A 15,455-nucleotide genomic window follows, 5' to 3' on the forward strand; every position below is an offset into this window, starting at 1 on the left:
CTGGCTGGGGACAGCAAGTCGATTCTATAAGTTTGCTTGCCAATTTTGCTAGCCAGGTCGGCTCACCAAGTCATCTAACCATGTGGTCTTTTGCCAAATCAAGAATTGACTCTTTAAGTCCACTCACAGCTCGTCAAGCCGGCTCACCAAGATGACTTATCGTCTCGCCTCACCAGGTTGCCCCACCAGGTCGCCTCTTCTTTAAGACCGCTCACCATGTCGGCTCCCCAAGTCACCTCACCGAGTCGACTATTCAGGTTGCCTCACCAAGTCGACCCCTTAAGTTCGCTCACCAACTCAGCTCCCTAAGTCAGCTCACCAAGTCGAATCACATAGTCGTTTTACCACCTTGCCCCAGCAGGTGTGCTCGCCAAGTTGCCCCGCCGAGTTGCTTCTCTAAGCCCACTCACCATGTCAGCTCACCAAGTCGGTTGTTCAAGTACGTTGCCAAGTCAACTCTTTAAGTTCGCTCACCAGGTCAGCCCGCCCAAGTCGCCTCTTTAAGTTCGTTCGCCAGGTCGGCCCGCCCAAGTCGCATCAGCGGGCTAACTCGCCGAGTCACCTCGCGAAGTTGACTCTTTAAGTGCGCTCACCAAGTCGACTGTCCATCTCGCCTCGATAAGTTGGCTTGCCGAGTTACCGCACCAAGTCGTCGCCTCTTTAAGCCCGCTCACCGTGTCAGCTCGTCAGGTCGGCTCACCAAGTCGACTAATCAAGTAGGCCCACCAAGTCGCCTCAAGGATAGCTCCTCACCATGAGTCGCCTCACCATGTTGACTCAATGAGTCGCCTCACCATGTTGACTCTTTGAGCCCGCTCGCCAGGTCGCCTCACCAAGTCGACTCGAGTACGTTGCCAAGTCGACTCTTTAAGTTCGCTCGCCAGGTCGACTCGCCAAGTCAGCTCACCATGTCATCTCAACGAACCAACTCGCCGAGTCGCCTCACCACGTCGGCTCTCTAATACCACTCGCCAAGTCGCCCCACCAACTCGCCCCGTTAGGCCCACTCGCCACATCGCCCTGTTAGGCCCACTCTCACCAAGTGGACTCTTTAAGTCTGCTCATAAAGTCGAGCCACCAAGTACTCTCACCAAGTCGACTCTTTAAGTCCTTTCATCGAGTCACCCCACCAAGTACTCTCGCCAAGTCAACTCTTTAGGTCCGTTCGTAGAGTCACCCCACCAAGTCGACCCTTCAAGTGCGTTCATCAAGTCACCCCACCAAGTCGACTCTTTAAGTTCACTCATCAAGCCACCCCGCCAGGTCAGCCCACAAATTACTCTCACCAAGTCGACTCTTTAAGTTCGTTCATCAAGTCACCCCGCCAGGTCGGCCCACCAAGTGGACTCTTTAAGTTCGTTCATGAAGTCACTCTGCCAAGTCGGCCCACCAGGTCGACTCTTTAAGTTCGTTCATCAAGTCACCCCGCCAGGTCAGCCCACCAACTACTCTCACCAAGTCGACTCTTTAAGTTTGCTCACCAAGTCACCCCGCCAGGTCGGCCCACCAAGTACTCTCACCAGGTCGACTCTTTAGGTTTGTTCATCAGGTCACCCCACCGAGTACTCTCACCAAGTCGACTCTTTAGGTTCGTTAATCAAGTCGCCCCGCCAGGTCGGCCCACCAACTACTCTCACCAAGTCGACCCTTTAAGTTCGGTCATCAACTCACCCCGCCAGGTCGGCCCACCAAGTACTCTCACAAAGTCGACTCTTTAGGTTCGTTCATCAATTCACCCTGCCAGCTCGGCCCACCAAGTTCTCTCCCCAGGTCGACTCTTTAAGTTCGTTCATCAAGTCACCCTGCCAGTTCGACCCACCAAGTACTCTCACAAAGTCGACTCTCTAAGTTCGTTCATCAAGTCACCCTGCCAGGTCAGCCCACCAAGTACTCTCACCAAGTCACCCCGCTAGTTCGACCCACCAAGTCGACTCTTTAAGTTCGTTCATCAAGTCACCCGGCCAAGTCGGCCCACCAAGTCGACTCTTTAAGTCCGTTCATCAAGTCACGTGACCAGGTCAGCCCACCGAGTACTCTCACCAAGTCGACTCTTTAAGTTTGTTCATCAAGTCACCCGGCCAGATCGGCCCACCAAGTACTCTCACCAAGTCGACTCTCTAAGTCTGTTCATCAGGTCACCCCACCGAGTACTCTCACCAAGTCAACTCTTTAGGTCCGTTCATCAAGTCACCCCGCAAAGTCGACCCTCTAAGTTCGTTCATCGAGTCACCCGACCAAGTCGACTGTTTAAGTCCTTTCATCAAGTCACCCCGCCAAGCCGACTCTTTAAGTCCGTTCATCAAGTCGCCAGAACAACTACTCTCACCAAGTCGACTCTATAAGTCCGTTCATCAAGTCGGCCCACCAAGTACTCCCACCAAGTCGACTCTTTAAGTCCGTTCATCAGTTCACCCCGCCAAGTACTCTCACCAAGTAAACTCTTTAGGTCCGTTCATCGAGTCACCCCGCCAAGTCGACCCTTTAAGTCCGTTCATCAAGTCGCCCCGCCGAGTTGCTTCTCTAAGCCCACTCACCATGTCAGCTCACCAAGTCGGTTGTTCAAGTACGTTGCCAAGTCAACTCTTTAAGTTCGCTCACCAGGTCAGCCCGCCCAAGTCGCCTCTTTAAGTTCGTTCGCCAGGTCGGCCCGCCCAAGTCGCATCAGCGGGCTAACTCGCCGAGTCACCTCGCGAAGTTGACTCTTTAAGTGCGCTCACCAAGTCGACTCACCATCTCGCCTCGATAAGTTGGCTTGCCGAGTTACCCCACCAAGCTGTCGCCTCTTTAAGCCCGCTCACCGTGTCAGCTCGTCAGGTCGGCTCACCAAGTCGACTAATCAAGTAGGCCCACCAAGTCGCCTCAAGGATAGCTCCTCACCGTGAGTCGCCTCACCATGTTGACTCTTTGAGCCCGCTCACCAGGTCGCCTCACCAAGTCGACTCGAGTACGTTGCCAAGTCGACTCTTTAAGTTCGCTCGCCAAGTCAGCTCACCATGTCATCTCAACGAACCAACTCGCCGAGTCGCCTCACCACGTCGGCTCTCTAATACCACTCGCCAAGTCGCCCCACCAACTCGCCTCGTTAGGCCCACTCGCCACATCGCCCCGTTAGGCCCACTCTCACCAAGTGGACTCTTTAAGTCTGCTCATAAAGTCGAGCCACCAAGTACTCTCACCAAGTCGACTCTTTAAGTCCTTTCATCCAGTCACCCCACCAAGTACTCTCACCAAGTCAACTCTTTAGGTCCGTTCATAGAGTCACCCCACCAAGTCGACCCTTCAAGTGCGTTCATCAAGTCACCCCACCAAGTCGACTCTTTAAGTTCATTCATCAAGTCACCCCGCCAGGTCAGCCCACAAATTACTCTCACCAAGTCGACTCTTTAAGTTCGTTCATCAAGTCACCTCGCCAGGTCGGCCCACCAAGTGGACTCTTTAAGTTCGCTCATGAAGTCACTCTGCCAAGTCGGCCCACCAGGTCGACTCTTTAAGTTCGTTCATCAAGTCACCCCGCCAGGTCAGCCCACCAACTACTCTCACCAAGTCGACTCTTTAAGTTTGCTCACCAAGTCACCCCGCCAGGTCGGCCCACCAAGTACTCTCACCAGGTCGACTCTTTAGGTTTGTTTATCAGGTCACCCCACCGAGTACTCTCACCAAGTCGACTCTTTAAGTTCGTTCATCAAGTCGCCCCGCCAGGTCGGCCCACCAACTACTCTCACCAAGTCGACCCTTTAAGTTAGGTCATCAACTCACCCCGCCAGGTCGGCCCACCAAGTACTCTCACAAAGTCGACTCTTTAGGTTCGTTCATCAATTCACCCCGCCAGCTCGGCCCACCAAGTTCTCTCACCAGGTCGACTCTTTAAGTTCGTTCATCAAGTCACCCCACCAGTTCGACCCACCAAGTACTCTCACAAAGTCGACTCTCTAAGTTCGTTCATCAAGTCACCCTACCAGGTCAGCCCACCAAGTACTCTCACCAAGTCACCCCGCTAGTTCGGCCCACCAAGTCGACTCTTTAAGTTCGTTCATCAAGTCACCCGGCCAAGTCGGCCCACCAAGTCGACTCTTTAAGTCCGTTCATCAAGTCACGTGACCAGGTCAGCCCACCGAGTACTCTCGCCAAGTCGACTCTTGAAGTTTGTTCATCAAGTCACCTGGCCAGGTCGGCCCACCAAGTCACCAAGTACTCTCACCAAGTCGACTCTCTAAGTCCGTTCATCAAGTCACCCCGCCAGGTCGGCCCAGCAAGTCGAATCTTTAAGTCCGTTCATCAAGTCACCCCACCAAGTACTCTAACCAAGTCGATTCTTCGAGTGCGTTCATCAAGTCACCCGACCAACTACTCTCACCAAGTCGACTCTTTAACTATGTTCATCAAGTCACCCCACCAAGCAATCTCACCACGTCAACTCTTTAGGTCCGTTCATAAAGTCACCCCACCAAGTCGACCCTTCAAGTGCGTTCATCAAGTCACCCCACCAAGTACTCTCACCAATTCGACTCTTTAAGTCTTTTCATCAAGTCACCACACCAAGTACTCTCACCAAGTCAACTCTTTAGGACCGTTCATCAAGTCACCTCGCCAAGTCGACCCTTGAAGTCCGTTCATGAAGTCACCCCACCAAGTCGACTCTTTAAGTCAGTTCACGAAGTCACCCAACCAGGTCAGCCCACCAAGGACTCTCACCAAGTCGAATCTCACCAAGTCGACTCTCTAAGTCTGTTCATCAGGTCACCCCACCGAGTACTCTCACCAAGTCAACTCTTTAGGTCCGTTCATCAAGTCACCCCGCAAAGTCGACCCTCTAAGTTCGTTCATCGAGTCACCCGACCAAGTCGACTGTTTAAGTCCTTTCATCAAGTCACCCCGCCAAGCCGACTCTTTAAGTCCGTTCATCAAGTCGCCAGAACAACTACTCTCACCAAGTCGACTCTATAAGTCCGTTCATCAAGTCGGCCCACCAAGTACTCCCACCAAGTCGACTCTTTAAGTCCGTTCATCAGTTCACCCCGCCAAGTACTCTCACCAAGTCAACTCTTTAGGTCCGTTCATCGAGTCACCCGCCAAGTCGACCCTTTAAGTCCGTTCATCAAGTCGCCCCGCCGAGTTGCTTCTCTAAGCCCACTCACCATGTCAGCTCACCAAGTTGGTTGTTCAAGTACGTTGCCAAGTCAACTCTTTAAGTTCGCTCACCAGGTCAGCCCGCCCAAGTCGCCTCTTTAAGTTCGTTCGCCAGGTCGGCCCGCCCAAGTCGCATTAGCGGGCTAACTCGCCGAGTCACCTCACGAAGTTGACTCTTTAAGTGCGCTCACCAAGTCAGCTCACCAAGTCGACTCACCATCTCGCCTCGATAAGTTGGCTTGCCGAGTTACCCCACCAAGCCGTCACCTCTTTAAGCCCGCTCACCGTGTCAGCTCGTCAAGTCGGCTCACCAAGTCGACTAATCAAGTAGGCCCACCAAGTCGCCTCAAGGATAGCTCCTCACCGTGAGTCGCCTCACCATGTCGACTCTTTGAGCCCGCTCGCCAGGTCGCCTCACCAAGTTGACTCGAGTACGTTGCCAAGTCGACTCTTTAAGTTCGCTCGCCAGGTCGACTCGCCAAGTCAGCTCACCATGTCATCTCAACGAACCAACTCGCCGAGTCGCCTCACCACGTCGGCTCTCTAATACCACTCGCCAAGTCGCCCCACCAACTCGCCCCGTTAGGCCCACTCGCCACATCGCCCTGTTAGGCCCACTCTCACCAAGTGGACTCTTTAAGTCTGCTCATAAAGTCGAGCCACCAAGTACTCTCACCAAGTCGACTCTTTAAGTCCTTTCATCGAGTCACCCCACCAAGTACTCTCACCAAGTCAACTCTTTAGGTCCGTTCGTAGAGTCACCCCACCAAGTCGACCCTTCAAGTGCGTTCATCAAGTCACCCCACCAAGTCGTCTCTTTAAGTTCACTCATCAAGCCACCCCGCCAGGTCAGCCCACAAATTACTCTCACCAAGTCGACTCTTTAAGTTCGTTCATCAAGTCACCCCGCCAGGTCGGCCCACCAAGTGGACTCTTTAAGTTCGTTCATGAAGTCACTCTGCCAAGTCGGCCCACCAGGTCGACTCTTTAAGTTCGTTCATCAAGTCACCCCGCCAGGTCAGCCCACCAACTACTCTCACCAAGTCGACTCTTTAAGTTTGCTCACCAAGTCACCCCGCCAAGTCGGCCCACCAAGTACTCTCACCAGGTCGACTCTTCAGGTTTGTTCATCAGGTCACCCCACCGAGTACTCTCACCAAGTCGAGTCTTTAGGTTCATTAATCAAGTCGCCCCGCCAGGTCGGCCCACCAACTACTCTCACCAAGTCGACCCTTTAAGTTCGATCATCAACTCACCCCGCCAGGTCGGCCCACCAAGTACTCTCACAAAGTCGACTCTTTAGGTTCGTTCATCAATTCACCCTGCCAGCTCGGCCCACCAAGTTCTCTCGCCAGGTCGACTCTTTAAGTTCGTTCATCAAGTCACCCTGCCAGTTCGACCCACCAAGTACTCTCACAGGTTCGACTCTCTAAGTTCGTTCATCAAGTCACCCTGCCAGGTCAGCCCACCAAGTACTCTCACCAAGTCACCCCGCTAGTTCGACCCACCAAGTCGACTCTTTAAGTTCGTTCATCAAGTCACCCGGCCAAGTCGGCCCACCAAGTCGACTCTTTAAGTCCGTTCATCAAGTCACGTGACCAGGTCAGCCCACCGAGTACTCTCACCAAGTCGACTCTTTAAGTTTGTTCATCAAGTCACCCGGCCAGATCGGCCCACCAAGTACTCTCACCAAGTCGACTCTCTAAGTCTGTTCATCAGGTCACCCCACCGAGTACTCTCACCAAGTCAACTCTTTAGGTCCGTTCATCAAGTCACCCCGCAAAGTCGACCCTCTAAGTTCGTTCATCGAGTCACCCGACCAAGTCGACTGTTTAAGTCCTTTCATCAAGTCACCCCGCCAAGCCGACTCTTTAAGTCCGTTCATCAAGTCGCCAGAACAACTACTCTCACCAAGTCGACTCTATAAGTCCGTTCATCAAGTCGGCCCACCAAGTACTCCCACCAAGTCGACTCTTTAAGTCCGTTCATCAGTTCACCCCGCCAAGTACTCTCACCAAGTCAACTCTTTAGGTCCGTTCATCGAGTCACCCCGCCAAGTCGACCCTTTAAGTCCGTTCATCAAGTCGCCCCGCCGAGTTGCTTCTCTAAGCCCACTCACCATGTCAGCTCACCAAGTCGGTTGTTCAAGTACGTTGCCAAGTCAACTCTTTAAGTTCGCTCACCAGGTCAGCCCGCCCAAGTCGCCTCTTTAAGTTCGTTCGCCAGGTCGGCCCGCCCAAGTCGCATCAGCGGGCTAACTCGCCGAGTCACCTCGCGAAGTTGACTCTTTAAGTGCGCTCACCAAGTCGACTCACCATCTCGCCTCGATAAGTTGGCTTGCCGAGTTACCCCACCAAGCCGTCGCCTCTTTAAGCCCGCTCACCGTGTCAGCTCGTCAGGTCGGCTCACCAAGTCGACTAATCAAGTAGGCCCACCAAGTCGCCTCAAGGATAGCTCCTCACCGTGAGTCGCCTCACCATGTTGACTCTTTGAGCCCGCTCGCCAGGTCGCCTCACCAAGTCGACTCGAGTACGTTGCCAAGTCGACTCTTTAAGTTCGCTCGCCAGGTCGACTCGCCAAGTCAGCTCACCATGTCATCTCAACGAACCAACTCGCCGAGTCGCCTCACCACGTCGGCTCTCTAATACCACTCGCCAAGTCGCCCCACCAACTCGCCCCGTTAGGCCCACTCGCCACATCGCCCTGTTAGGCCCACTCTCACCAAGTGGACTCTTTAAGTCTGCTCATAAAGTCGAGCCACCAAGTACTCTCACCAAGTCGACTCTTTAAGTCCTTTCATCGAGTCACCCCACCAAGTACTCTCACCAAGTCAACTCTTTAGGTCCGTTCGTAGAGTCACCCCACCAAGTCGACCCTTCAAGTGCGTTCATCAAGTCACCCCACCAAGTCGACTCTTTAAGTTCACTCATCAAGCCACCCCGCCAGGTCAGCCCACAAATTACTCTCACCAAGTCGACTCTTTAAGTTCGTTCATCAAGTCACCCCGCCAGGTCGGCCCACCAAGTGGACTCTTTAAGTTCGTTCATGAAGTCACTCTGCCAAGTCGGCCCACCAGGTCGACTCTTTAAGTTCGTTCATCAAGTCACCCCGCCAGGTCAGCCCACCAACTACTCTCACCAAGTCGACTCTTTAAGTTTGCTCACCAAGTCACCCCGCCAAGTCGGCCCACCAAGTACTCTCACCAGGTCGACTCTTTAGGTTTGTTCATCAGGTCACCCCACCGAGTACTCTCACCAAGTCGACTCTTTAGGTTCGTTAATCAAGTCGCCCCGCCAGGTCGGCCCACCAACTACTCTCACCAAGTCGACCCTTTAAGTTCGGTCATCAACTCACCCCGCCAGGTCGGCCCACCAAGTACTCTCACAAAGTCGACTCTTTAGGTTCGTTCATCAATTCACCCTGCCAGCTCGGCCCACCAAGTTCTCTCGCCAGGTCGACTCTTTAAGTTCGTTCATCAAGTCACCCTGCCAGTTCGACCCACCAAGTACTCTCACAAAGTCGACTCTCTAAGTTCGTTCATCAAGTCACCCTGCCAGGTCAGCCCACCAAGTACTCTCACCAAGTCACCCCGCTAGTTCGACCCACCAAGTCGACTCTTTAGGTTCGTTCATCAAGTCACCCGGCCAAGTCGGCCCACCAAGTCAACTCTTTAAGTCCGTTCATCAAGTCACGTGACCAGGTCAGCCCACCGAGTACTCTCACCAAGTCGACTCTTTAAGTTTGTTCATCAAGTCACCCGGCCAGATCGGCCCACCAAGTACTCTCACCAAGTCGTCTCTCTAAGTCTGTTCATCAGGTCACCCCACCGAGTACTCTCACCAAGTCAACTCTTTAGGTCCGTTCATCAAGTCACCCCGCAAAGTCGACCCTCTAAGTTCGTTCATCGAGTCACCCGACCAAGTCGACTGTTTAAGTCCTTTCATCAAGTCACCCCGCCAAGCTGACTCTTTAAGTCCGTTCATCAAGTCGCCAGAACAACTACTCTCACCAAGTCGACTCTATAAGTCCGTTCATCAAGTCGGCCCACCAAGTACTCCCACCAAGTCGACTCTTTAAGTCCGTTCATCAGTTCACCCCGCCAAGTACTCTCACCAAGTAAACTCTTTAGGTCCGTTCATCGAGTCACCCCGCCAAGTCGACCCTTTAAGTCCGTTCATCAAGTCGCCCCGCCGAGTTGCTTCTCTAAGCCCACTCACCATGTCAGCTCACCAAGTCGGTTGTTCAAGTACGTTGCCAAGTCAACTCTTTAAGTTCGCTCACCAGGTCAGCCCGCCCAAGTCGCCTCTTTAAGTTCGTTCGCCAGGTCGGCCCGCCCAAGTCGCATCAGCGGGCTAACTCGCCGAGTCACCTCGCGAAGTTGACTCTTTAAGTGCGCTCACCAAGTCGACTCACCATCTCGCCTCGATAAGTTGGCTTGCCGAGTTACCCCACCAAGCCGTCGCCTCTTTAAGCCCGCTCACCGTGTCAGCTCGTCAGGTCGGCTCACCAAGTCGACTAATCAAGTAGGCCCACCAAGTCGCCTCAAGGATAGCTCCTCACCGTGAGTCGCCTCACCATGTTGACTCAATCAGTCGCCTCACCATGTTGACTCTTTGAGCCCGCTCGCCAGGTCGCCTCACCAAGTCGACTCGAGTACGTTGCCAAGTCGACTCTTTAAGTTCGCTCGCCAGGTCGACTCGCCAAGTCAGCTCACCATGTCATCTCAACGAACCAACTCGCCGAGTCGCCTCACCACATCGGCTCTCTAATACCACTCGCCAAGTCGCCCCACCAACTCGCCCCGTTAGGCCCACTCGCCACATCGCCCTGTTAGGCCCACTCTCACCAAGTGGACTCTTTAAGTCTGCTCATAAAGTCGAGCCACCAAGTACTCTCACCAAGTCGACTCTTTAAGTCCTTTCATCGAGTCACCCCACCAAGTACTCTCACCAAGTCAACTCTTTAGGTCCGTTCGTAGAGTCACCCCACCAAGTCGACCCTTCAAGTGCGTTCATCAAGTCACCCCACCAAGTCGACTCTTTAAGTTCACTCATCAAGCCACCCCGCCAGGTCAGCCCACAAATTACTCTCACCAAGTCGACTCTTTAAGTTCGTTCATCAAGTCACCCCGCCAGGTCGGCCCACCAAGTGGACTCTTTAAGTTCGTTCATGAAGTCACTCTGCCAAGTCGGCCCACCAGGTCGACTCTTTAAGTTCGTTCATCAAGTCACCCCGCCAGGTCAGCCCACCAACTACTCTCACCAAGTCGACTCTTTAAGTTTGCTCACCAAGTCACCCCGCCAGGTCGGCCCACCAAGTACTCTCACCAGATCGACTCTTTAGGTTTGTTCATCAGGTCACCCCACCGAGTACTGTCACCAAGTCGACTCTTTAGGTTCGTTAATCAAGTCGCCCCGCCAGGTCGGCCCACCAACTACTCTCACCAAGTCGACCCTTTAAGTTCGGTCATCAACTCACCCCGCCAGGTCGGCCCACCAAGTACTCTCACAAAGTCGACTCTTTAGGTTCGTTCATCAATTCACCCTGCCAGCTCGGCCCACCAAGTTCTCTCGCCAGGTCGACTCTTTAAGTTCGTTCATCAAGTCACCCTGCCAGTTCGACCCACCAAGTACTCTCACAAAGTCGACTCTCTAAGTTCGTTCATCAAGTCACCCTGCCAGGTCAGCCCACCAAGTACTCTCACCAAGTCACCCCGCTAGTTCGACCCACCAAGTCGACTCTTTAAGTTCGTTCATCAAGTCACCCGGCCAAGTCGGCCCACCAAGTCGACTCTTTAAGTCCGTTCATCAAGTCACGTGACCAGGTCAGCCCACCGAGTACTCTCACCAAGTCGACTCTTTAAGTTTGTTCATCAAGTCACCCGGCCAGATCGGCCCACCAAGTACTCTCACCAAGTCGACTCTCTAAGTCTGTTCATCAGGTCACCCCACCGAGTACTCTCACCAAGTCAACTCTTTAGGTCCGTTCATCAAGTCACCCCGCAAAGTCGACCCTCTAAGTTCGTTCATCGAGTCACCCGACCAAGTCGACTGTTTAAGTCCTTTCATCAAGTCACCCCGCCAAGCCGACTCTTTAAGTCCGTTCATCAAGTCGCCAGAACAACTACTCTCACCAAGTCGACTCTATAAGTCCGTTCATCAAGTCGGCCCACCAAGTACTCCCACCAAGTCGACTCTTTAAGTCCGTTCATCAGTTCACCCCGCCAAGTACTCTCACCAAGTAAACTCTTTAGGTCCGTTCATCGAGTCACCCCGCCAAGTCGACCCTTTAAGTCCGTTCATCAAGTCGCCCCGCCGAGTTGCTTCTCTAAGCCCACTCACCATGTCAGCTCACCAAGTCTTTTGTTCAAGTACGTTGCCAAGTCAACTCTTTAAGTTCGCTCACCAGGTCAGCCCGCCCAAGTCGCCTCTTTAAGTTCGTTCGCCAGGTCGGCCCGCCCAAGTCGCATCAGCGGGCTAACTCGCCGAGTCACCTCGCGAAGTTGACTCTTTAAGTGCGCTCACCAAGTCGACTCACCATCTCGCCTCGATAAGTTGGCTTGCCGAGTTACCCCACCAAGCCGTCGCCTCTTTAAGCCCGCTCACCGTGTCAGCTCGTCAGGTCGGCTCACCAAGTCGACTAATCAAGTAGGCCCACCAAGTCGCCTCAAGGATAGCTCCTCACCGTGAGTCGCCTCACCATGTTGACTCTTTGAGCCCGCTCGCCAGGTCGCCTCACCAAGTCGACTCGAGTACGTTGCCAAGTCGACTCTTTAAGTTCGCTCGCCAGGTCGACTCGCCAAGTCAGCTCACCATGTCATCTCAACGAACCAACTCGCCGAGTCGCCTCACCACGTCGGCTCTCTAATACCACTCGCCAAGTCGCCCCACCAACTCGCCCCGTTAGGCCCACTCGCCACATCGCCCTGTTAGGCCCACTCTCACCAAGTGGACTCTTTAAGTCTGCTCATAAAGTCGAGCCACCAAGTACTCTCACCAAGTCGACTCTTTAAGTCCTTTCATCGAGTCACCCCACCAAGTACTCTCACCAAGTCAACTCTTTAGGTCCGTTCGTAGAGTCACCCCACCAAGTCGACCCTTCAAGTGCGTTCATCAAGTCACCCCACCAAGTCGACTCTTTAAGTTCACTCATCAAGCCACCCCGCCAGGTCAGCCCACAAATTACTCTCACCAAGTCGACTCTTTAAGTTCGTTCATCAAGTCACCCCGCCAGGTCGGCCCACCAAGTGGACTCTTTAAGTTCGTTCATGAAGTCACTCTGCCAAGTCGGCCCACCAGGTCGACTCTTTAAGTTCGTTCATCAAGTCACCCCGCCAGGTCAGCCCACCAACTACTCTCACCAAGTCGACTCTTTAAGTTTGCTCACCAAGTCACCCCGCCAGGTCGGCCCACCAAGTACTCTCACCAGGTCGACTCTTTAGGTTTGTTTATCAGGTCAGCCCACCGAGTACTCTCACCAAGTCGACTCTTTAAGTTCGTTCATCAAGTCGCCCCGCCAGGTCGGCCCACCAACTACTCTCACCAAGTCAACCCTTTAAGTTAGGTCATCAACTCACCCCGCCAGGTCGGCCCACCAAGTACTCTCACAAAGTCGACTCTTTAGGTTCGTTCATCAATTCACCCCGCCAGCTCGGCCCACCAAGTTCTCTCACCAGGTCGACTCTTTAAGTTCGTTCATCAAGTCACCCCGCCAGTTCGACCCACCAAGTACTCTCACAAAGTCGACTCTCTAAGTTCGTTCATCAAGTCACCCTGCCAGGTCAGCCCACCAAGTACTCTCACCAAGTCACCTCGCTAGTTCGACCCACCAAGTCGACTCTTTAAGTTCGTTCATCAAGTCACCCAGCCAAGTCGGTCCACCAAGTCGACTCTTTAAGTCCGTTCATCAAGTCACGTGACCAGGTCAGCCCACCGAGTACTCTCGCCAAGTCGACTCTTTAAGTTTGTTCATCAAGTCACCCGGCCAGGTCGGCCCACCAAGTCACCAAGTACTCTCACCAAGTCGACTCTCTAAGTCCGTTCATCAAGTCACCCCGCCAGGTCGGCCCAGCAAGTCGAATCTTTAAGTCCGTTCATCAAGTCACCCCACCAAGTACTCTAACCAAGTCGATTCTTCGAGTGCGTTCATCAAGTCACCCGACCAACTACTCTCACCAAGTCGACTCTTTAACTATGTTCATCAAGTCACCCCACCAAGCACTCTCACCACGTCAACTCTTTAGGTCCGTTCATAAAGTCACCCCACCAAGTCGACCCTTCAAGTGCGTTCATCAAGTCACCCCACCAAGTACTCTCACCAATTCGACTCTTTAAGTCTTTTCATCAAGTCACCACACTGAGTACTCTCACCAAGTCAACTCTTTAGGACCGTTCATCAAGTCACCTCGCCAAGTCGACCCTTGAAGTCCGTTCATGAAGTCACCCCACCAAGTACTCCCACCAAGTCGACTCTTTAAGTCAGTTCACGAAGTCACCCAACCAGGTCGGCCCACCAAGGACTCTCACCAAGTCGACTCACCAAGTCTGTTCATCAGGTCACCCCACCGAGTACTCTCACCAAGTCAACTCTTTAGGTCCGTTCATCAAGTCACCTCGCAAAGTCGACCCTCTAAGTTTGTTCATCGAGTCACCCGACCAAGTCGACTGTTTAAGTCCTTTCATCAAGTCACCCCGCCAAGCCGACTCTTTAAGTCCGTTCATCAAGTCGCCAGAACAACTACTCTCACCAAGTCGACTCTATAAGTCCGTTCATCAAGTCGGCCCACCAAGTACTCCCACCAAGTCGACTCTTTAAGTCCGTTCATCAGTTCACCCCGCCAAGTACTCTCACCAAGTCAACTCTTTAGGTCCGTTCATCGAGTCACCCCGCCAAGTCGACCCTTTAAGTCCGTCCATCAAGTCGCTCCGCCAAGTACTCTCACCAAGTCGACCCTTTAAGTCCTTTCATCAAGTCACCCCACCAAGTCGACTCTTCAAGTCCGTTCATCAAGTCACCAGAACAAGTAATCTAACCAAGTCGACTCTTTAAGTCCGTCCATAAAGTCACCCCACCAGGTCGGCCCACCAAGTACTCCCACCAAGCCGAATCTTTATGTTCGTTCATCAGTTCAGCCCACCAAGTACTCTCACCAAGTTGACTCTTTAAGTCTGCTCATCAAGTCGAGCCAGCAGGTACTCTCACCAAGTCGACTCTTTGAGTCCGTTCATCAAGTCGCCCCACCAAGTACTCTAACCAAGTCGATTCTTCAAGTGCGTTCATCAAGTCGCCCCACCAAGTACTCTCACCAAGTCGACTCTTTAAGTCCTTTCATCGAGTCACCCCGCCAAGTAATCTCACCAAGTCAACTCTTTAAGTCCGTTCATAGAGTCACCCCACCAAGTCGACCCTTCAAGTGCGTTCATCAAGTCTCCCCGCCAGGTCGGCCCACGAAGTCGAATCTCTAAGTCCGTTCATCAAGTCACCGTCCCGATCTGGCCGAGCCGTTCTGGCCGAGCCATGCTGGCCGAGCCGATCTGGGCGAGCCGATCTGGGCGAGCCATTCTGGCCGACCCGATCTGGCCGAGCCGATCTGGGCGACCCGTTCTGGGCGAGCCGATCTGGGCGACCCGTTCCGGCCGAGCCATGCTGGCCGAGCCGATCTGGGCGAGCCGATCTGGGCGAGCCGTTCTGGCCGAGCCTTGCTGGCCGAGCCGATCTGGGCGAGCCGTTCTGGCCGAGCCGATCTGGGCGAGCCGTTCTGGCCGAGCCTTGCTGGCCGAGCCGATCTGGGCGAGCCGTTCTGGCCGAGCCGTTCTGGCCGAGCCGATCTGGCCGATCTCCAAAAACGGTGTCGTGGATGGCTGTTTGGTCGCCTCTGTGCCAACTCGATCGGCACAACATTGGGAATGGTTCGACAGCGGTTGTCGTTCCAATGTGTCATCGGGATGTCTTGGAACGCGGCCTTTCAAGGGTGAGCTCGCGTCTAGCACTTGGATTGTGCGTCGTCACAAGTGATTGGGGAGATCTCTCTGTGAACGGCGGCATGTGCGATTGCAAGAGAAAATTGACTTAGTGGTCGGAGCATTGGCCTCGGGCCATTGTGACGACCTTGCAATTTCTCTATAATTGCAACCTATGTTTGCGCAGTAGCAGAGTTTGCACGTTAGATTGGCCTTTGTTCTTGACAGTTCGAAGTACTCTCACCAAGTCAGCAAGTCACCATGCTGGCCGAGCCGATCTGGCCGAGCCGATCTGGGCGAGCCATTCTGGGCGAGCCGATCTGGGCGAGCTCCAAAAACGGTGTCGTGGATTGCTGTTTGGTCACATTT

The sequence above is a fragment of the Cupressus sempervirens genome, chromosome 1 (genome assembly GCF_028749045.1).
Source record: "Cupressus sempervirens isolate cs-2001-9-10 chromosome 1, ASM2874904v1, whole genome shotgun sequence".
Taxonomy (NCBI): Eukaryota; Viridiplantae; Streptophyta; class Pinopsida; order Cupressales; family Cupressaceae; genus Cupressus; species Cupressus sempervirens.